General features: G+C 50.3%; 7 non-coding genes across 7 annotated transcripts; 5 read left to right on the plus strand and 2 right to left on the minus strand.

Moving 5' to 3' along the window:
• The first annotated feature begins 2,594 nt into the window (after positions 1-2,594).
• trnat-agu (transfer RNA threonine (anticodon AGU)) lies at positions 2,595-2,667 on the plus strand. The gene has a single exon. It is a non-coding gene; the product is annotated as a tRNA-Thr (tRNA).
• Positions 2,668-3,198: 531 nt separating this feature from the next.
• On the plus strand, positions 3,199-3,271 carry trnat-ugu (transfer RNA threonine (anticodon UGU)). Its single transcript has one exon. It is a non-coding gene; the product is annotated as a tRNA-Thr (tRNA).
• A 2,449-nt stretch (positions 3,272-5,720) lies between these two features.
• On the minus strand, positions 5,721-5,793 carry trnat-cgu (transfer RNA threonine (anticodon CGU)). Its single transcript has one exon. It is a non-coding gene; the product is annotated as a tRNA-Thr (tRNA).
• Positions 5,794-10,456: 4,663 nt separating this feature from the next.
• trnat-ugu (transfer RNA threonine (anticodon UGU)) lies at positions 10,457-10,530 on the plus strand. The gene has a single exon. It is a non-coding gene; the product is annotated as a tRNA-Thr (tRNA).
• Positions 10,531-18,071: 7,541 nt separating this feature from the next.
• trnat-ugu (transfer RNA threonine (anticodon UGU)) lies at positions 18,072-18,144 on the minus strand. Its single transcript has one exon. It is a non-coding gene; the product is annotated as a tRNA-Thr (tRNA).
• A 1,484-nt stretch (positions 18,145-19,628) lies between these two features.
• Positions 19,629-19,701, plus strand: trnat-agu (transfer RNA threonine (anticodon AGU)). The gene has a single exon. It is a non-coding gene; the product is annotated as a tRNA-Thr (tRNA).
• Positions 19,702-20,032: 331 nt separating this feature from the next.
• trnat-agu (transfer RNA threonine (anticodon AGU)) lies at positions 20,033-20,105 on the plus strand. The gene has a single exon. It is a non-coding gene; the product is annotated as a tRNA-Thr (tRNA).
• The last annotated feature ends 2,975 nt before the right edge of the window (positions 20,106-23,080 follow it).

The following is a 23,080-nucleotide window of genomic DNA, read 5'->3' on the forward strand; positions in this document are numbered from 1 at the left end:
TTCCCGTCCTCTCCCTTTCCCCCGCTCCATTTCTTTCCTCCTCTATCTCCCCTGTGTACCGCCCTCTCTCTCCCCTCCACTCACTCTCCTTCTGCCTTTCTCTCCCCTTCCCCTTCCCCTCTCTCTCTCCCCTTCCCCTCTCTCTCTCTCCCCTTCCCCTCTCTCTTTCTCCCCTTCCCTTCTCTCTCTCTCCCCTTCCCCTCTCTCTCTCTCCCTTCCACTCTCTCTCTCCCCTTCCCCTCTCTCTCTGCACTTCCCCTCTCTCTCCCCTCCCATCTCTCGCTCCACTTCCCCTCTCTCTCTCTCCCCTCCCATCTCTAGTTCCCCTTCCCCTCTCTCTCTCTCCCCTTCCCCTCTCTCTCTCCCCTCCCATCTCTCTCTTCCCTTCCCATCTCTAGCTCCACTTCCCCTCTCTCTCTCTCCCTTCCCATCTCTCGCTCCCCTTCCCCCCTCTCTCTCTCCCCTTCCCCCCTCTCTCTCTCCCTTCCCCTCTCTCTCTCTCCCTTCCCCTCTCTCTCTCTCCCCTTCCCCTCTCTCTCTCTCCTCTTCCCCTCTCTCTCTCTCCCCTTCCCCTCTCTCTCGCTCCCCTTCTGCTTTCTCTCTCTCCCCTCCCATCTCTAGCTCCCCTTCCCCTCTCTCTCTCCCCTTCCCCTCTCTCTCTCTCCTCCCATCTCTCTCTTCCCTTCCCATCTCTAGCTCCCCTTCCCCTCTCTCTCTCTCCCTTCCCATCTCTCGCTCCTCTTCCCCTCTCTCTCTCTCCCTTCCCATCTCTCGCTCCCCTTCCCCTCTCTCTCTCTCCCCTTCCCCTCTCTCTCTCTCCCTTCCCCTCTCTCTCTCCCCTCCCATCTCTCGCTCCACTTCCCCTCTCTCTCACTCCCCTTCCCCTCTCTCTCTCTCCCCTTCCCCTCTCTCTCTCTCCCCTCCCATCTCTCTCTCCCCTTCCCCTCTCTCTCTCTCCCCTTCCCCTCTCTCTCTCTCCCCTCCCATCTCTCTCTTCCCTTCCCATCTCTAGCTCCCCTTCCCCTCTGTCTCTCTCCCTTCTCATCTCTCGCTCCCCTTCCCCTCTCTCTCGCTCCCCTTCCCCTCTCTCTCACTCTCCTTCCCATCTCTCTCTCCCCTTCCCCTCTCTCTCACTCCCCTTCCCATCTCTCGCTCCCCTTCCACCTCTCTCTCTCCCTTCCCCTCTCTCTCCCCTTCCCCTCTCTCTCCCCTTCCCCTCTCTCTCTCTCTCCCCTTCCCCTCTCTCTCTCTCCCTTCCCCTCTCTCTCCCCTTCCCCTCTCTCTCCCCTTCCCCTCTCTCTCTCTCTTCCCTTCCCCTCTCTCTCTCTCCCTTCCCATCTCTCGCTTCCCTTCCCCTCTCTCTTGCTCCCCTTCCCCTCTCTCTCTCTCCCCTTTCCCTACTCGCTCTCACTTTCCCTTTACACTTTTCACTCTCTCCCTCTGCCTTTCTCCCCTCTCTCCCCTCCCCCTCTCTCTCTCTCCCCTTTCCCTACTCGCTCTCACTTTCCCTTTACACTTTTCACTCTCTCCCTCTGCCTTTCTCCCCTCTCTCCCCTCCGCCTCTCTCTCTCTACCTTTCCCACTCACGAGACAGAGAGAAAGTAAAAAAGATACAGAGCGAGAGTGACACAGAGAGAGAGAGAGGGACAGAGAGAGATTGAGCTAGAGTGTGACTGAGTTGCCTTAGGCTATTTTATCTCCCTCCCTTCCCCTTCACTCTCTCTTCCCCCTCGCTCCCTTTTCCCGTCTCTCTCTCTCACTCCTTCCCCTCTCACAACCCCCTCTCACTCTCCCCTTCCCCTCTCCCTTCTCACTCTCCACTTCCCTCTCTGTCTATCTCCCCTTCCCCTCTCTTCCCTTCCCTCTCCCTTTCCCCCACTCTCTCACCGTATCATTCACTCTCGCCTTCCCCCTCTATCTCTCGCCTTCCTCTCTCCCTCAATCCCCTTCTCTCTCTCTCCTTTTCCCTCTCTCTCCCCTTCCCCCTCAAGAGACAGCGAGAAAGTGAACAACAGAGAGAAAGAGAGAGAGAGAGAGCGAGAGACACAGAGAGCCAGCACAGAGCAGGTGGCTCCATAGTAGCAACATCTTTGTCTGTATGTATAACCAAGTTCAGTCTTTGACATCAGCCGTTGCTTTTAATGGGTCATGTGTTACCACTTGCCTTCCCCCTCCCAGGTAGTCCAAACGTTTTTACTTTAAAACAGTTTGTTTGTGGTCTCTTCCTGTGCCTTATTCCAAGAAAAAAGGTGTACACTTACAGGTGAGAGAGACACAGAGAGAGAGAGAGAGACAATGAATCAGACAGAGAATGTGAGAGACAGAGAGATGGAGAGACAGACAGACTGGGAGAGAAAGATAGAGAGACAGAGAGAGACAGAGAGAGACAGAGAGATTGAGGCAGAGTGTGACTGAGTTGCCTTGGGATGTTTTACTACGTGAAAGACCCGATATATCGATGTTGAGAGGCGAATATTGAAGAGACGGAGGCAGGAGTCTGGGGGATGAGACACAATCTGAGCGTTTCACTGACCCCTCCTCATTCTTCAAACACACAGCACTAACTGGGGAATGACCCACAGCCCAGGGCAGGTGGCTCCATAGCTCAGGGGTTAGAGCACTGGTCTAGTAAACCAGGGGTCGTGGGTTCAAATCTCACTGGGGCCTGCTCAAAATTAGTTCAGTATTTAAAGTTATTATCAGGAGCTTTAATAATAAATATTAAAAAGCTCTGAGATTGACCCTGGAACTACAGGCACTCAATTCCTCTCTTCCCTTCCTCCTCTCTCTATCATTTTTCTCTCTCCCTTCCCCCCTTTCCCCCTCTATCTCTCACCATCCCCCTCTCCTTCTCTCTCGCCTTCCCCCTCACTCTCTCCCTTTTCCCTTCTGACTCTCCCTTTCTCTCTCCCCTTCCTATCTCTCGCTCCCCTTCCACTCTCTCTCTCTCTCCTTTTCCCTCTCTCTCTCCATTTCCCTGTTGCTCTCACTTTCCCTTTACCCTTTTCAATCTCTCCCTCTGCCTTTCTTCCCCTCTCTCTCCCCTCCCTCCTCTCTCACTCTCTACCCTTCCCGCTACAGGGCTACGGACCGAGGATTAGGCTGGGTAACTGTTCTTCCGATCAGCACAGACACGATGGGCTGAATGGCCTCCTTGTTAACAATAGTAAATTGCAAACAGGAGCACGTGTCGTAGGTGGCTCCATAGCTCAGGGGTTAGAGCACTGGTCTTGTAAACCAGGGGTCGTGGGTTCAAATCTCACTGGGGCCTGCTCAATTTTGGCTTCTGTTTCTAAATTTGCCGTCAATCAGCGACAGGCCGACACCATCAACAGGAACCGACTCGTTTCACAGTTTAAGTACAGCACTTTCACTTTCCATGACCAGTCTGTAACCACATTGTCATGTGTTCGACTATCAATGCAAGCTGCTCTAAGGTGTGCACCTTGAGAACATTGACCACAAGGGGGTGAGCTTGTGGGAGACACTCCTAACCTGGACTTGCAGGTATAAAAGGGGAAGCTCCACCCACCTTCATCACTTGAGGTCTTGGTAATAAAGGTAACTGGTCACAGAGTGACCTTCTCTCAGGTCGGGGCCTTGTGTGCATTTGTACTGTAGAGTAAGGACATATCATTGGCGACGATAAACTGGGATTTAAACCTCGCGAGCATGGCCACTAGCAGCACAGAAGAGAGGTACTGTGTTGGTGATGATTGGGACGACTTTATTGAGAGACTACAGCAAAGTTTTGTCACTAAGGAATGGCTGGGACAGGATTCGGCCGACAAACGCAGGGCTCATCTCCTGACGGTTTGTGGATCCAGGACGTACTCCCTGATGAAGGACCTTCTAGCGCCAGAGAAGCTGGCAGACAAGACGTTCGAAGAGCTCAGTAAGTTGATTGGGGAACACCTTGAACCGGCGAGCAGCATGAACATGGCGAGACACTGGTTTTACACGCACCGGCGGTGAGAAGGGCAAAGCGTTCCTGACTTCGTGGCAGATCTCCGGCGACTGGTGAGCCGATGTCAGTTCCCAGATGCATGCAGAGCGGAGATGCTGCGAGACTTTTTTATTGAGGGCATCGGGCACGCTGGGGTTTTCAGGAAACTGACTGAGACCAAAGGCTTGACCTTGGAAGCGGCGGCTCTGATAGCCCAGACATTTATCTCAGGGGAGGAAGAGACCAGAATGATGTTTGACAAAAGTCTTGGCTCAAATGCGGCAAACGACCAGGGAGTCAACATTGTTAACGCGGCACACAGTTCTCTTGGCAGACAAGGGCGATTGGACATGCCCCAGCATATAGTCGAACCCGTTCAAGCCGGCCTCAAACGGCCAGGCAGAACGAGCAGTGCGGATAATCAAACAGGGGATGCTCAGATTCCAAGGGGGTTCCCTACAAAGCCGCTTATCACGCCTCCTGTTGGCCTATAGATCCCGACCACACTCGCTCACAGGGGTTCCACCCGCAGAGCTGCTAATGAAAAGGACGCTCAAAACCCGGTTATCCCTTATACACCCCACTATGAAGGAAATTGTTGAGAGCAGGCGCCAGTCACAATATAACTACCATGACAGGAATGCGAGGGTGCGATGTGTTGATGTCAATGACCCTGTTTTTGTCCTTAATTACACTGCAGGGCCCAAATGGCTTGCAGGCACTGTGATTGCCAAAGAGGGGAAGAGGGTTTTGGTCGTTAAACTTACCAATGGACAAATCTGCCGCAAACACGTGGATCAAACTAAAAGGAGGTTCAGCAACCCCATAGAAGAAGCAGAGGAAGAACACGATATAGGGTTCACTCCACCACAGGTGACCGAACACCGGAACCAAGTGGAGGAGAGCCCAGTCACTGTGGGCAGTATGGACAGGCCTGAGGCACCGCAAACAGCAGACACTCAGGCCAGCGCCCAACAACCGGAGCCCCAACTCAGGCGCTCTACAAGAGAGCGTAAACCACCAGAGAGACTTAACCTGTGATCCCAATAAGACTTTGGGGGGGAGGTGATGTCATGTATTCAACCAGCATTGTAACCCATGTATAAACTGACCTAAGTTGTACACCGTGAGAACACTGACCACTAGGTGGTGAACTTGTGGGAGTCACTCCTAACCTGGACTTTCAGGTATAAAAGGGGAAGCTCCACCCACTTCCATCACTTGAGGTGTTGGTAATAAAGGTAACTGGTCACAGAATGACCTACTCTCAAGTATGGGCCTCGTGTGCATTTATACTGTGTAGTAAGGACGTATTACACGTCTTCTTCATATCCAGTCTGAGCACAAATATTTGTTTTAGATTCATTCCTGGAATGTGGCCATCGCTCTCTGCTCCCACTCTCCCTTCCACCTTCCTCCTCTCCTCTCTTTTCCCATTCCTTTTTGACTCTACTCTTCTCCCTCTCTTTCTCCTTCCTCACTCTCTCCCCTCTCCCTTTTTCCTTCCCCTCCTGTCTTTCCCAGAGCAGCTGGCTCCATAGCTCAATCTCTCACTCTCTGGAGCCAGAAGGGGCAGGGGGGAAAGGCGAGGGGAGCATGTCAGTAGTTATTACATCAATAGTCCACGAGGTGGGGCTCTATTTGAGGAAGAGAGAGGGGAGAAATTAGAACAGGGGAGTCTGTCATTCCAGGGTCGGTCTCAGAGCTGTTTACGATTAAAAATTAAACCCCTGGTTAATTGACGGTGAATTTAAATACTGAGCTAATTTTGAGTAGGCCCCAGTGAGATTTGAACTCACGACCCCTGGTTTACGAGACCAGTGCTCTAACCCCTGAGCTATGGAGCCACCTGTAACACTCAATGTCAAATTTCTATCCCATAATCCTCCTGTGGAGCACCTTGGGACGTTTCACTACGTTAAAGGCGCTATATAAATATACATTATTGTTGGTGTTCCCTCTGTCTCTCCTCTTCCCCGTCTCTCTCTCACTCCTTCCCTCTCTCTCACTCCTTCCCCTCACTCTCCCCTTCCCTCTCTCTCATTCCTTCCCCTCACTCTCCCCTTCCCTCTCTCTCATTCCTTCCCCTCACTCTCCCCTTCCCTCTCTCTCACTCCTTCCCCTCACTCTCCCCTTCCCTCTCTCTCATTCCTTCCCCTCACTCTCCCCTTCCCTCTCTCTCACTCCTTCCCCTCACTCTCCCCTTCCCTCTCTCTCATTCCTTCCCCTCACTCTCCCCTTCCCTCTCTCTCACTCCTTCCCCTCACTCTCCCCTTCCCTCTCTCTCACTCTTTCCCCTCACTCTCCCCTTCTCTCTCTCTCACTCCTTCCCCTCACTCTCCCCTTCCCTCTCTCTCACTCCTTCCCCTCACTCTCCCCTTCCCTCTCTCTCACTCCTTCCCCTCACTCTCCCCTTCCCTCTCTCTCACTCCTTCCCCTCACTCTCCCCTTCCCTCTCTCTCACTCCTTCCACTCACTCTCCCATTCCCTCTCTCTCACTCCTTCCCCTCACTCTCCCCTTCCCTCTCTCTCACTCCTTCCCTCTCTCTCACTCCTTCCCCTCACTCTCCCCTTCCCTCTCTCTCACTCCTTCCCCTCACTCTCCCCTTCCCTCTCTCTCACTCTCCCCTTCCCTCTCTCTCACTCCCTCCCCTCACTCTCCCCTTCCCTCTCTCTCACTCCTTCCCCTCACTCTCCCCTTCTCTCTCTCTCACTCCTTCCCCTCACTCTCCCCTTCCCTCTCTCTCACTCCTTCCCCTCACTCTCCCCTTCCCTCTCTCTTCCTCTAATAGAGCCCCACCTAGTGGACTATGGATGTAATAACAACTACTGACACATTCCTCTCTCTCTCCATCTCTCTCTCTCTCTCTCCCCTTCCCCCTCTCACTCTCTCCTTCCCTCTCTACATCTTTTTAGCCCTCTCTCCCTTTCCCGCTATCTCGCTTTCCCCGTCTCTCACTCCTTCCCCTTTCACTCCCCCTCTCTCCTCTTCCCTCTCTACTTTCATTCTCTCCCCACTTCTTCCGCTCTCTCTCCTTCCTCCTCTATCTTCCCCCTCTCTCCCCTTCCCCCTCTCTTTCCCCTTCCCCCTCTCTCTCACTCCTTCCACACTCTCTTTTCCCTTCCCCTCTCTTTCCTGCTCCTTCCCCTGTCTTTCTCAGGGCAGGTGGCTCCATAGCTCAGGGGTTAGAGCACTGATCTCAATTAACCAGAAGTTGTGAGTTCAAATCTCACTGGGGCCTACTCAAAATTAGCTCAGTATTTAAATTCACTGTCAATTGACAAGGGCTTTAATTATAGATATTAAACAGCACTGAGACTGACCCTGGAACAACCGGCCACTATCTTGCTTTTCCCGTCTCTCACTCATTCCTCTCTCTCTCTCTCTATCCCCTCACCTTCATCTCCCACTTCCCTTCCCTTGCTCTACCCAACCGCTTTGAGTGAGAAGGAGAGAGATTGAGGCAGAGTGTGACTGAGTTGCCTTGGGATAGAAACATAGAAACATAGAAAATAGGTGCAGGAGTAGGCCATTCGGCCCTTCGAGCCTGCACCGCCATTCAATGAGTTCATGGCTGAACATGCAACTTCAGTACCCCCTTCCTGCTTTCTCGCCATACCCCTTGATCCCCCTCGTAGTAAGGACCTCATCTAACTCCTTTTTGAATATATTTAGTGAATTGGCCTCAACAACTTTCTGTGGTAGAGAATTCCACAGGTTCACTACTCTCTGGGTGAAGAAGTTCCTCCTCATCTCGGTCCTAAATGGCTTCCCCCTTATCCTTAGACTGTGACCCCTGGTTCTGGACTTCCCCAACATTGGGAACATTCTTCCTGCATCTAACCTGTCTAACCCCGTCAGAATTTTAAATGTTTCTATGAGGTCCCCTCTCATTCTTCTGAACTCCAGTGAATACAAGCCCAGTTGATCCAGTCTTTCTTGATAGGTCAGTCCCGCCATCCCGGGAATCAGTCTGGTGAACCTTCGCTGCACTCCCTCAATAGCAAGAATGTCCTTCCTCAGGTTAGGAGACCAAAACTGTACACAATACTTTTACTACGTGAAAGACCCGATATATCGATGTTGAGAGGCGAATATTGAAGAGACGGAGGCAGGAGTCTGGGGGATGAGACACAATCTGAGCGTTTCACTGACCCCTCCTCATTCTTCAAACACACAGCACTAACTTGGAACAGAGGAGACCTCATTGAGGTGTACAGAATATTGAGGGGCCTGGACATAGTGGATAGTTCGGGTCTATTTCCATTGGTGGAGGGGTCGATTACGAGGGGGCATAGTTTTAAGGTGGTTGCTGGAAGGTTTAGAGGGGATTTGAGTGGGGGGGGCTTCTTTACGCAGAGGGTTGTGGGGATCTGGAACTCGCTGCCTGGAAGAGTGGTGGATGCAGAAATCCTCAGCACTTTTAAGAGATGGTTGGATGGGCACTTCACCTTCAGTAACCTGCAGGGTTACGGACCCAGAGCTGGTAATTGGGGATTAGACTGGATGACCTTTTGTTGGACGGAGCAAATACGATGGTAAGTACTGCAGGGAATCGAATACAGCCCGGGTGTGATCTCCTGGACTAGTGTCGATCGCCTGGATGGGTCGGAGAGGAATTTTCCCAGATTTTTTCTCCCTAAATTGGCCTGGGTTTTTATCTGGTTTTTGCCTGTCCTAGGAGATCACAGGGCTCCGGTTGGGGTGGAGTGTAGGATGTTTCAGTGTAAGGGGTGTCACAGTTGTGTGAGGCGGACTGGTTGGGCTGGGTGCTCTATACCTGTCCGCCATTGTTCATAGGTTTATATGTAACCTTCAGGGCTACTGACCGAGGGCCATGTGGCTCTGATGAAATGCATCCCAGGGTATTAAAAGAGATGGCGGAAGTTATAGCAGATACATTCGTTATAATCTACCAAAATTCTCTAGACTCTGGGGAGGTACCAGCGGATTGGAAAGCAGCTAATGTAACGCCTCTGTTTAAAAAAGGGGGCAGACAAAAGGCAGGTAACTATAGGCCGGTTAGTTTAACATCTGTCATGGGAAAATGCTTGGAACTATCATGAAGGAAGAAATAGCGGGACATCTAGATAGGAATAGTGCAATCAAGCAGATGCAGCATGGATTCATGAAGGGGAAATCATGTTTAACTAATTTACTGGAATTCTTTGAGGATATAACGAGCATGGTGGATAGAGGTGTACCGATGGATGTGGTGTATTTAGATTTTCAAAAGGCATTCGATAAGGTGCCACACAAAAGGTTACTGCAGAAGATAGAGGTACGCGGAGTCAGAGGAAATGTATTAGCATGGATCGAAAATTGGCTGGCGAACAGAAAGCAGAGAGTCGGGATAATTGGGTCCTTTTTGGGTTGGAAATCGGTGGTTAGTGGTGTGCCACAGGGATCGGTGCTGGGACCACAACTGTTTACAATATACATAGATGACCTGGAAGAGGGGACAGAGTGTAGTGTAACAATATTTGCAGATGACACAAAGATTAGTGGGAAAGCGGGTTGTGTAGAGGACACAGAGAGGCTGTAAAGAGATTTGGGTAGATTAAGCGAATGGGCTAAGGTTTGGCAGATGGAATACAATGTCGGAAAGTGTGAGGTCATCCACCTTGGGAAAAAAAACAGTAAAAGGGAATATTATTTGAATGGGGAGAAATTACAACATGCTGAGGTGCAGAGGGACCTGGGGGTCCTTGTGCATGAAACCCAAAAAGTTAGTTTGCAGGTGCAGCAGGGAATCAGGAAGGAGAATTGAATGTTGGCCTTCATTGCGAGAGGGATGGAGTACAAAAGCAGGGAGGTCCTGCTGCAACTGTATAGGGTATGGGTGAGGCCGCACCTGGAGTACTGCGTGCAGTTTTGGTCACCTTAAGGAAGGATATACTAGCTTTGGAGGGGGTACAGAGACGATTCACTAGGCTGATTCCGGAGATGAGGGGGTTACCTTATGATGATAGATTGAGTAGACTGGGTCTTTACACGTTGGAGTTCAGAAGGATGAGGGGTGATCTTATAGAAACATTTAAAATAATGAGAGGGATAGACAAGATAGAGGCGGAGAGGTTGTTTCCACTGGTCGGGGAGAGTAGAACTAGGGGGCACAGCCTCAAAATACGGGGGAGCCAATTTAAAACCGAGTTGAGAAGGAATTTCTTCTCCCAGAGGGTTGTGAATCTGTGGAATTCTCTGCCCAAGGAAGCAGTTGAGGCTAGCTCATTGAATGTATTCAAAGTCACAGATAGATAGATTTTTAACCAATAAGGGAATTAAGGGTTACGGGGAGCGGGCGGGTAAGTGGAGCTGAGTCCACGGCCAGATCAGCCGTGATCTTATTGAATGGCGGAGCAGGCTCGAGGGGCTAGATGGCCTACTCCTGTTCCTAATTCTTGTCTTCTTTGTCGGCCAGCGTGGACACAATGGGCCGAAATGGCCTCCTTCTGCGCTGGAAGTTTCTATGTTTATAACTGGGGAGTGACTCACAAACCAAGGCAGGTGGCTCCATAGCTCAGGGGTTAGAGCACTGGTCTTGTAAACCAGGGGGTCGTGAGTTCAAATCTCACTGGGGCCTCCTCAAAATTAAAATGGAATTTTAAATTCACCGTCAATTAAAAAACAGGTTTCCTGTGATCAAGCACCACCCAGTGAACTCCTGATGTATAATGAAAATGGACGATTTTCTTGACTGAAGCAGGACCCCGAGGTGCATGAAACCCTGAAAAAATGTGTGCGTTCCCATCAAGCCAAAGTGAGTAGCACAGTGCATGTGCCTGCCATCTTGGTCCAGAAACAAAGTGAGCAATGTCAATGTCTGTGGAACTGAACCCAGCCAGAGTCAGCACCGACAGTGGAGGGGAACCAGTGAGTGCAGAACTGAACCCAGCCAGAGTCAGCATCTTCGGTGGAGGAGAGGGAGAGAATAAAAGCTCACGGGGTTGGGGGTGGTATATTAGCATGGCTAGAGGATTGGCTAACTGACAGGAAACAGAGAGCCGGGATAAATGGTTCATTCTCGGGTTGGCAATCAGGAACTAGTGGGCTGCCGCAGGGATCAGTGCCGGGACCCCAACTATTTACAATCTGTATTAACGACTGGGAGGAAGGGACTGAGTGTAACGTAGCCAAGTTTGCCAATGATACAAAGATGGGAGGAGGGGCAAAGTGTGAGGAGGACACACAGGATCTGCAAGGGGACATGGACGGGCTAAGTGAGTCGGCAAGAATTTGACAGATGTAGTATAATGTTGGAAAGTGTGAGGTCATGCACTTTGGCAGAAAAAAAATCAAAGAGCAAGTTACTATTTAAATACAGAACGATTGCACAGTGCTGCAGTACAGCGGGACCTGGGGGTTACTTGTGCATGAAACACAAAAGGTTAGTATGCAGTGCAGCAAGTGATCAGGAAGGCCAATGGTATCTTGGCCTTTATTGCAAAGGGGATGGAGTATAAAAGCAGGGAAGTCTTGCTACAGTTATACAGGGTATTGGTGAGGCCACACCTGGAGTACTGCGTGCAGTTTTGGTTTCCATATTTGCGAAAGGATACACTTGCTTTGGAGGCAGTTCAGAGAAGGTTCACTCGGTTGATTCCGGGGATGAGGGGGTTGACTTATGAGGAAAGGTTGAGGAGGTTGGGCCTCTACTCATTGGAATTCAGAAGAATGAGAGGTGATCTTATCGAAACATATAAGATTATGAGGGGGCTCGACAAGGTGGATGCAGAGAGGATGTTTCCACTGATGGGGGAGACTAGAACTATGGGGCATGATCTTAGAATAAGGGGCCACCCATTTAAAACTGAGATGAGGAGGAACTTCTTCTCTCAGAGGGTTGTAAATCTGTGGAATTCTCTGCCTCAGAGAGCTGTGGAAGCTGGGACATTGAATACATTTAAGACAGAGATAGACAGTTTCTTAACCGATAAGGGGATAAGGGGGCGGGCAGGAAAGTGGAGCTGAGTCCATGATCGGATCAGCCATGATCGTATTAAATGGCGGAGCCGGCTCGAGGGGCCGTATGGCCTTCTCCTGCTCCTATTTCTTATGTTCTTATTTGTCGTCTCTTATCAGACTGGCTCTGAGTGCTACATGCAATTGTGAATCATGTTGTTCAGTGCTGTGATCTTTGCCTTAGTCTCTAAGTCGCTCTGTTCCCAAAATATTAGCTTTCCTATCTCTTCCCCAGAGACTTCTAGCCAAAATGTTATGTATTGTAACTGCTGAACTCTGCTGTCTTTGTTCTGTGTTACTAAGGTTAAGGATGAATTAACCATCAGGCTTAATTCGTTACCCACATAAGCAACTGTTGCCCACAATAGACAATAATCCACATCGTAAGGTAGAGGAACTGCACCGATTCCTCAGACCATCCTAATACTGATGAGCCCTCTTAATCTGTCTGCTCTTTGCCTGCTACAACTCTCTACCCCTTACACAGGACTTCCCTGCTTTTATACTCCATCCCCTTTGCAATAAAGGCTAACATTCCATTGGCCCTGCCTGATCACTTGCTGTACCTGCATACTAACCTTTTGTGTTTCACGCACAAGTAACCCCCAGGTCCCGCTGTACTGCGGCACTTTGCAATCTTTCTCCGTTTGAATTATAATTTGCTTTTCTATTATTTCTGCCAAAGTGGATCACCTCACATTTTCCCACGTTATGCTCCATCTGCCAAATTTCCTGAGTTAAATTTCATCTGCCACGAGCCTGCCCATTTCGCCGGCCTCTCTATGTTTTCCTGAAGTCTGTCCCTCTCTTCCTCACTGTCCACGATCAATTGGCGACGAGATCCAACACCGCCTCCAGTGCGCCAGTGCAGCCTTCGGCCGCCTGAGGAAGAGAGTGTTTGAAGACCAGGCCCTCAAATCCACCACCCAGCTCATGGTCTACAGGGCTGCAGTGATACCCGCCCTCCTGTATGGCTCAGAGACATGGACCATGTACAGCAGACAGCTCAAGCCGCTGGAGAGATACCACCAACGATGTCTCCGCAAGATCCTGCAAATCCCCCGGGAGGACAGACGCACCAACGTTAGCGTCCTCGGCCAGGCCCAACATCCCCAGCATCGAAGCACTGACCACACTCGACCAGCCCCGCTGGGCGGGGCCACATTGTCCGCAAGGCCCCCAGACATGAGACTCCCCGAAGCAAGCGCTCTACTCGGAACTCCTTCACGGGCAAACGAGCCAAAGGTGGGCAGAGGAAACGTTACAAGGGACACCAAAGTGGGGCTATCGAGCTCTGTTATAATTAAAGGGTTTTAAGAATGGATCTGAGAATTAAAAGGAGCTGACATTGGCTTTTGTCGTGGTCAACTTGCGAAGGGTGTTTAAAGGGCAGTAACATATCAGCATGATTAATTATTGCAAGCTGTGTAACCTGAAGACAATTACAGGAGGCCCAACTGTTGAACCACAGGAAGCCCAGAGGGGCAGCTAAACAGGCCAAGAGGTCAAAAGTGACACAGTGGAAACACTCCGTCGGGTCAAGGCGAGAGGGATAAGGTAACATTCCAATGTGCTGATGCACTCGTGGAACACAGTGAGGTTTGTGGGAAAGCAGGAATGGGGTACTGAAGTTGCATGTTCAGCCATGAACTCATTGAATGGTGGTGCAGGCTCGAAGGGCCGAATGGCCTACTCCTGCACCTATTTTCTATGTTTTCTATGTTTCCATATTTCTACCGGGGACAGACATAGTTTCGTACCTTTATTTTGAGTGACCAGGGTTTTGACTATTCAAATCAATGTATATCTCATGTATTGAATGTCCGGCCATTATAGGCCGAGGAACTGCATAAAAACCCTGTGTTTTCTTTGTTCAGGGAGAGCAAGTCAGGACAGCTCAGCAACAGGTTGATTGCAGCCATGACACACCCTTGCAACAAATTAAAAACTCTTTGAGTCTTCGAACCCAGAGCTGGTGTTGACTGTTTACTTTAAATTCTGCACTACAGACATCCTCAAAGCCTCCCTGATAAAGCGCAACATCCCCACCGACACTGCGGCACTTTGCAATCTTTCTCCATTTAAAACACTGAACATTCCTGGAATGATAATGCACAGAAGGAGGCCGTTCTGCCCATTGAGTGCGTGCTGGGTCTGTGACAGAGCGATGCAATTAATCCCACTCCCCCCGCTGCTCTTTGCCCCGTAGCTCAGCAAATTGTTCCCCTTCAACTTTAACAGGCAGATACAGCAAGCAAGTAAGAGGGTGGTGTGGTTCTGGAACTCACTGCCTGAAAGGGTGGTAGAGGCAGAAACCCTCATCACATTTAAAAAGTACTTGAAGTGCCGTAACCTGCAGGGCTGCGGACCGAGAGCTAGAAAGTGGGATTAGGCTGGGTAACTCTTGGTCGGCCGGCACGGATACGATGGGCCGAATGGCCTTCCGTGCCGTAGATTTCTCTGATTCTCAATCTCTCGCCACTTCTCCGCCTCAATCATTGTCTCGATCACACTCTCTCTCTCTCTCTCTCTACCTCTATCTCTCGCTCACTCTGTCTCACTCTCTCCATCGCTCTGACTCACTCTCTCTCTCACTCTGTCTCTCCCTCTCTCGCTCTGTCGCCCTCCATCACTCTCTCTCTTTCTATCTCCCTGCTCTTCTAACGGAAGCTCTTGTGATCGGTGATGTCACTGGGAAGAGCACCCTGGGAAGCCATGTTTTAATGATGTCATCACCCAGGGCGGAAATGTTTTAATTATGTCACCAACCTGGGCAGCCATGTTTTAATGATGTCACCACCCTGGGTGGCCATGTTTTAATGATGTCATCACCCTGGGCGGCCATGTTTTAATGATCTCACCATTCTGGGCAGCCATTGTCTAATGATGTCACTACCCTGGGCGGCCATGTTTTAATGATCTCACCATTCTGGGCGGCCATGGTCTAATGATGTCACCACCCTGGGCGGCCATGTTTTAATGATGTCACCACCCTGGATAGCCATGTTTTAATGTTGTCACCACCCTGGGTGGCCATGTTTTAATGATGTCACCACCCTGGGTGGCCATGTTTTAATGATCTCACCACCCTGGGTGGCCATGTTTTAATGATGTCATCACCCTGAGCGGCCATGTTTTAATGATCTCACCATTCTGGGCAGCCATGGTCTAATGATGTCACTACCCTGGGCGGCCATGTTTTAATGATCTCACCATTCTGGGCGGCCATGGTCTAATGATGTCACCACCCTGGGCGGCCATGTTTTAATGATGTCACCACCCTGGATAGCCATGTTTTAATGATGTCATCACCCTGGGTGGCCATGTTTTATTGATGTCACCACCCTGGGTGGCCATGCTTTAATGATGTCACCACCCTGGGTGGCCATGTTTTAATGAAGTCACCACCCTGGGTGGCCATGTTTTAATGTTGTCACCACCCTGGGTGGCCATGTTTTAATGATCTCACCACCCTGGGTGGCCATGTTTTAATGATGTCACCACCCTGGGTGGCCATGTTTTAATGATCTCACCACCCTGGGCAGCCATGGTCTAATGATGTCACCACCCTGGGTGGCCATGTTGTAATGATCTCACTACCCTGGGCAGGCGTGGTCTAATGATGTCACCATCCTGGGCGGCCATGTTTTAATGATCTCACCACCCTGGGTGGCCATGTTTTAATGATGTCACCATCCTGGGCGGCCATGTTTTAATGATGTCATTGCCCGAAGCGTGACCTCTTCCTTCAATGTAAATATGACCTGCTCCGGGACTTGAGAGGATAGGAAGGGCCTGATGAACCGAATGGCCTCCTGCTGTGCCGTAGATTTCTCTGATGCTCAATCTTGGCTCCTGTTTCTGAGCTCTCCGTCAATCGGCAACATGCTGACTCCGTCAACACGACCCACTCGCTCATACTTTACAAACTGCCCACGGCATTTTCCCTTCACATCCCCAGTCTGTATCCCACCTTTTCCACACCCAGTCTCAGAGCCACCCGTATATAACCCGATATTTCACACGTCCTGCCTTTATTCCCAGGATGTGATGAAGGATAAAATGAACCAGTTGGTGTTTTTACCCATAATGCATCCCCCGGCCCTGTGTTTGACCCCTGGGGGTCACTCTGTAAATTACCCACGTTTATTAAACTTATCGCTTATCCCAATGGGGGTTTGAACTCACAATCCTCAGGAGTCCCAAACTCGAAAACACACCTCGAACCCGCGACCATAACCGTTCTGTCACACTTCCCACATCAGGGCAGCAGTCCCCAACACATGCTTTAACCTGAATAACACTGTTTCTCCATTGCTCACATTGCTTTTGGCTCACTAATCAAACAGCTTGGCTTCCCCAGATCTAACATTAAACATCATGAGACAGATAGAGATAGAGATAGAGATAGAGATAGAGATAGAGATAGAGATAGAGATAGAGATAGAGATAGAGAGAGAGATGGGGAGATAGAGATAGAGCTAGAGAGAGAGATGGGGAGAGAGAGAGAGATGGGGAGAGAGAGAGAGATGGGGAGAGAGAGAGAGAGAGATGGGGAGAGAGAGAGAGAGAGATGGGGAGAGAGAGAGAGATGGGGAGAGGGAGAAAGATGGAGAGAGAGAGAGAGATGGAGAGATGGAGAGAGAGAGAGAGATGGAGAGAGAGAGAGAGATGGAGAGATGGAGAGAGAGAGAGAGATGGAGAGAAATGGAGAGAGAGAGAGAGATGGAGAGAAATGGAGAGAGATGGAGAGATGGAGAGAGAGAGAGAGATGGAGAGAGAGAGAGGGAGAGAGAGAGAGGGAGAGAGACAGAGACACAGAAAGACAGAATGAAACAGAGATTGATGCATAGCACTAACTGGGGAATGGCCCAGAGCCCAAGGCAGGTAACTCCACAGCTCAGGGTTAGAGCACTGGTCTAATAAACCAGCGGTCATGAATTCAAATCTCACTGGAGCCTTCTCAAAATTAGCTCCCATCATTGCTCAAATTCATTGTCAATTCACAGGGATCTTAGTTATAAATGTTAAACAGCTCTGTGACCCACCCTGGAACAGCTTGTTTCTCTTTCTGCCTTTCCCCTCTCTTGACCTTGTTCACTCTCACCCTTTCTCCCTGTCGCTCTGCCCTCGAAGTCACTCCGTCTCTGCCATTCGGCCCCTCGAACCTGTTGGAGAGAATGCAGAAAATATTGACCAGGATTTGCAGGATCTTGCGGAGACATCGTTGGTGGTATTTCTCCAGCGACTTGAGCTGTCTGCTGTACATGGTCTATGTCTCTGAGCCATACAGGAGGGCGGCTATTACTACAGCCCTGTAGACCATGAGCTCGGTGGTAGGTTTGAGGGCCTGGTCTTCAAACACTCTTTTCCTCAGGCGGCCGAAGGCTGCACTGACGCACTGGAGGCGGTGTTGGATCTGGTGGTCAATGCCTGCCCTTGTTGATAAGAGACTCCCGAGGTTTGGGGAATGGTCCCCGGTGTCCAGGGCCGCGCCGTGGACCTTGCTGACTGGGGGGCAGTGCTGTGCGGCGAGGACAGGCTGCTGGAGGACCTTTGTCTTACGGATGTTTAGTGTAAGGCCCGAGCTCTCGGCCGCCTCGGTGAAGATGTTGACGATGACTTGGAGATCAGCCTCTGAATGTGAGCAGACGCAGGCGTCGTCCGCGTACTGTAGCTCGACGACAGAGGTTGGGGTGGTCTTGGACCTGGCCTGGAGACAGCGAAGGTTGAACAGGTTCCCACTGGTTCTGTAGTTTAGTTCCACTCCAGCGGGGAGCTTGTCGACTGTGAGGTGGAGCACGGCAGCGAGGAATATTGAGACCCACGGCAATATGGTTGAATCTTAACTGCCCCTGTGAAACGGTCAAGTGAGACCCTCAGTTGTGTTCAAGAAGGCTGCTCACCACGACCTTCTCCAGGGGCAATTAGGGATGGGCAATAAATGCCGGCCTGGCCAGCGACGGCCATATCCCGCAACGAATCTAAAACAAATATCGGTGGCTCTCAGACTGGATATGAAGAAGACTTGGTCACAGACTGGTCACAGAAAGTGAAAGTGCTCTGGGCTGTATTTAACCTGTGATGCAAGTCGGTTCCTGTTGATGGTGTCGGCCTGTCGCCGATTGACAGCGAGTTCAGGAACAGAAGACAAAATTGAGTAGGCCCCAGTGAGATTTGAACCCATGACCCCTGGCTTACAAGACCAGTGCTCTAACCCCTGAGCTATGGAGCCACCTGTAACACCAGCTCCTGTTTGCTTCTTACTATTGTTAACAAGGAGGTGGGGCCTGAATAATCATTCTCGGTGATTCATCCCTGTACAATCATAACAACATAATAAATAGGAGCGGGAGAAAGTTAGAGAGTGAGAGAGAGAGACAGAGAGAGAGAGAAACATAGAAACATAGAAAATAGGTGCAGGAGTAGGCCATTCGGCCCTTCGAGCCTGCACCACCATTCAATGAGTTCATGGCTGAACATGAAACTTCAGTACCCCATTCCTGCTTTCTCGCCATAACCCTTGATCCCCCGAGTAGTAAGGACCTCATCTAACTCCCTTTTGAATATATTTAGTGAATTGGCCTCAACTACTTTCTGTGGTAGAGAATTCCACAGGTTCACCACTCTCTGGGTGAAGAAGTTTCTCCTCATCTCGGTCATAAATGGCTTACCCCTTATCCTCAGACTGTGACCCCTGGTTCTGGACTTCCCCAACATTGGGAACATTCTTCCTGCATCTAACCTGTCTAAACCCGTCTGAATTTTAAACGTTTCTATGAGGTCCCCTCTCATTCTTCTGAACTCCAGTGAATACAAGCCCAGTTGATCCAGTCTTTCTTGATATGTCAATCCCACCATCCCGGGAATCAGTCTGGTGAATCTTCGCTGCACTCCCTCAATAGCAAGAATGTCCTTCCTCAAGTTAGGAGACCAAAACTGTACACAATACTCCAGGTGTGGCCTCACCAAGGCCCTGTACAACTGTAGCAACACCTCCCTGCCCCTGTACTCAAATCCCCTCGCTATGAAGGCCAACATGCCATTTGCTTTCTTAACCGCCTGCTGTACCTGCATGCCAACCTTCAATGACTGATGTACCATGACACCCAGGTCTCATTGCACCTTCCCTTTTCCTAATCTGTCACCATTCAGATAATAGTCTGTCTCTCTGTTTTTACCACCAAAGTGGATAATCTCACATTTATCCACATTATACTTCATCTGCCATGCATTTGCTCACTCACCTAACCTATCCAAGTCGCTCTGCAGCCTCATAGCATCCTCCTCGCAGCTCACACTGCCACCCAACTTAGTGTCATCCGCAAATTTGGAGATACTACATTTAATTCCCTCGTCTACATCATTAATGTACAGTGTAAACAGCTGGGGCCCGAGCACAGAACCTTGCGGTACCCCACTAGTCACTGCCTGCCATTCTGAAAAGTACCCATTTACTCCGATTCTTTGCTTCCTGAGTGACAACCAGTTCTCAATCCAGAGAGAGAGAGACAGAGAGATTGGGACAGAGTGTGACTGAGTTGCCTTGGGATGTTTTACTACGTGAAAGACCCGATATATCAATGTTGAGAGGCGAATATTGAAGAGACGGAGGCAGGAGTCTGGGGGATGAGACACAATCTGAGTGTTTCACTGACCCCTCCTCATTCTTCAAACACACAGCACTAACTGGGGAATGACCCACATACCACGGCAGGTGGCTCCATAGCTCAGGGGTTAGAGCACTGGTCTAGTAAACCAGGGGTCGTGGGTTCAAATCTCACTGGGGCCTACTCAAAATTAGCTCAGTATTTAAATATCTTTTTCACTTTACAAGAGATTCTCTCTCACTCCTTCTCCCCTTCCCCATCATGACCCGTTCTACATCTTTTTTCCCACTATCTCGCTTTTCCCCCCTCTCTCACTCATTCCCCTCACCCGCCTTCCCCCCTCCCTCGTCTCAACCGCTCTCCTTACACGTCTCACCCCTTCCACTCTCTCTTTCCCTTCCCCTTCCCCCCTTCCACTCTCTCTTCCCTGTCTCCTCTTTCCCCTCTCTCTCACTCCTTCCCCTCTCTCTCTCTCTCCTTCCTGCTCCTTCCCACTGTCTTTCCCGAGCAGGTGGCTCCATAGCTCAGGGGTTAGAGCACTGGTCTAGTAAACCAGGGGTCGTGGGTTCAAATCTCACTGGGGCCTACTCAAACTTAGTTTAGTATTTAAATGCTCATTCTTGCCCACTCTTTCTGCCTTTGCCCTTTCCTTTCAGATTCTCTCTCTCCCCCTCCCCCCTTTCAATTTCTCACTCCTTCCCTCTTTCTTCCTCGCAGTCTCTCCTTCCTCCTCTCTCTCTCTCCCCTTCCCCCTCTCACTCACACTCCTTCAGGAAAAGCATAATTTGGTCAGACAGAGTCAGCATGGATTTATGAAGTCATGTTTGACTAATTTGTTGGAATTCTTTGAGGATGTAACTAACAGGGTGGACAAAGGGGAACTCATTTTAAGAGTGGAAGCAAGTCTTCCTCGATTCCGAGGGGCTGCCTGTGATGATGATGTTAGAAACAGAGAGTGAGAGAGTTGGGAAAGGAAATAATCCCACTTGGCCCAGTGTATCCGTGCCGGCCGACCAAGAGCTACCCAGCCTAATCCCACTTTCCAGCTCTCGGTCCGGAGCCCTGTAGGTTACGGCACTTTAAGTGCACATCCAAGTACTTTTTAAATGTGGTAATCTTTTAAAATGGACGAGAAGGAGCCTGTTGTTCCAGAGTCAGTCTGGGAGCTGTTTAATATTTATAAATAAAGCCCTTGTTAATTGACAGTAAATTTAAATACTAAGCTAATTTTGAGTAGGCCCCAGTGAGATTTGAACCCCTGGTTTAACTGGACCCTAACCCCTGAGCTATGGAGCCACCTGCCCTGGGCTGTCGGTCATTCCCAAGGCAACTCAGTCACTCTCTGCCCAATCTCTCTGTCTCTCTGGCTCTCTGTCACTCTCTCCTTTCTCCTATTTCGTATGTGCCAATGATTGCTCAGGGATGAATCACCGAGAATAATTATATTCGGGCCCCACCTCCTTGTTAACAATAGTAAGAAGCAAACAGGAGCTGGTGTTACAGGTGTTAGATTCATTTAGACTCACTCCTGGGATATGGCCCAGGGGTTAGAGCACTGGTTTCTTAACTCAAGAGTTGTGGGTTCAAATCTCACTGGGTCCTACTTAAAATTTGCTCAGTATTTAAATTAACAAGGGGTTTAATTATAAATATTAAACAGCTCCGAAACTGACCCTGGAACAACAGGCTCCAAATCTTTCTCTGCCCTCCCCATCGACACAACCTGTTACTACATTTTTCTCGTGAGAGACAATGAAACAGACAGAGAATGCGAGAGACAGGGAGATGGAGAGACAGACAGAAAGAGAGAGCGAGAGACAGAGAGACAGAGAGATTGAGGCAGAGTGTGACTGAGTTGCCTCGGGATGTTTTACGACGTGAAAGACCCGATATATCGATGTTGAGAGGCGAATATTGAAGAGACGGAGGCAGGAGTCTGGGGGATGAGACTCTGCACTCCCTCTCTCTCCCCTTCCCCCTCTCTATTTCCTTCCCTCTCTACCCGTCCACTCCCTTTCCCCCGCTCCATTTCTTTCCTCCTCTATCTCCCCTGTGTACCGCCCTCTCTCTCCCCTCCACTCACTCTCCTTCTGCCTTTCTCTCCCCTTCCCCTTCCCTCCTCTCTCTCCCCTTCCTCTCCCTTTCCTTCCCCCTCACTCTCTCCCTTTTCCCTTCTGACTCTCCCTTTCTCTCTTCCCTTCCAATCTCTCACTCGCCTTCCCCTCTCTCTCTCTCCCTTCCCATCTCTCTCTCCCTTCCCATCACTAGCTCCCCTTCCCCTCCATCTTTCTCCCCTCCCGTCTCTTGCTCCCCTTCCTCTCTCTCTCTCCTTTCCCATCTCTCGCTCCCCTTCCCCTCTCTCTCCCCTCCCATCTCTCACTCCCCTTCCCATCTCTCACTCCCCTTCCCATCTCTAGCTCCCCTTCCCCTCTCTCTCTCTCCCCTTCCCCTCTCTCTCTCTCTTCCCTTCCCCTCTCTCTTGCTCCCCTTCCCCTCTCTCTCTCTCCCCTTTCCCTACTCGCTCTCACTTTCCCTTTACACTTTTCACTCTCTCCCTCTGCCTTTCTCCCCTCTCTCCCCTCCGCCTCTCTCTCTCTACCTTTCCCACTCACGAGACAGAGAGAAAGTAAAAAAGATACAGAGCGAGAGTGACACAGAGAGAGAGAGAGGGACAGAGAGAGATTGAGCTAGAGTGTGACTGAGTTGCCTTAGGCTATTTTATCTCCCTCCCTTCCCCTTCACTCTCTCTTCCCCCTCGCTCCCTTTTCCCGTCTCTCTCTCTCACTCCTTCCCCTCTCACAACCCCCTCTCACTCTCCCCTTCCCCTCTCCCTTCTCACTCTCCACTTCCCTCTCTGTCTATCTCCCCTTCCCCTCTCTTCCCTTCCCTCTCCCTTTCCCCCACTCTCTCACCGTATCATTCACTCTCGCCTTCCCCCTCTATCTCTCGCCTTCCTCTCTCCCTCAATCCCCTTCTCTCTCTCTCCTTTTCCCTCTCTCTCCCCTTCCCCCTCAAGAGACAGCGAGAAAGTGAACAACAGAGAGAAAGAGAGAGAGAGAGAGCGAGAGACACAGAGAGCCAGCACAGAGCAGGTGGCTCCATAGTAGCAACATCTTTGTCTGTATGTATAACCAAGTTCAGTCTTTGACATCAGCCGTTGCTTTTAATGGGTGATGTGTTACCACTTGCCTTCCCCCTCCCAGGTAGTCCAAACGTTTTTACTTTAAAACAGTTTGTTTGTGGTCTCTTCCTGTGCCTTATTCCAAGAAAAAAGGTGTACACTTACAGGTGAGAGAGACACAGAGAGAGAGAGAGAGACAATGAATCAAACAGAGAATGTGAGAGACAGAGAGATGGAGAGACAGACAGACTGGGAGAGAAAGAGAGAGAGAGATAGAGAGACAGATAGACTGAGAGATTGGGACAGAGTGTGACTGAGTTGCCTTGCGATGTTTTACTATGTGAAAGACCCGATATATCGATGTTGAGAAGTGAATATTGAAGAGACGGAGGCAGGAGTCTGGGGGATGAGACACAATCTGAGCGTTTCACTGACCCCTC

This window comes from Pristiophorus japonicus, unplaced genomic scaffold (assembly GCF_044704955.1).
Source record: "Pristiophorus japonicus isolate sPriJap1 unplaced genomic scaffold, sPriJap1.hap1 HAP1_SCAFFOLD_1237, whole genome shotgun sequence".
Classification (NCBI taxonomy): domain Eukaryota; kingdom Metazoa; phylum Chordata; class Chondrichthyes; family Pristiophoridae; genus Pristiophorus; species Pristiophorus japonicus.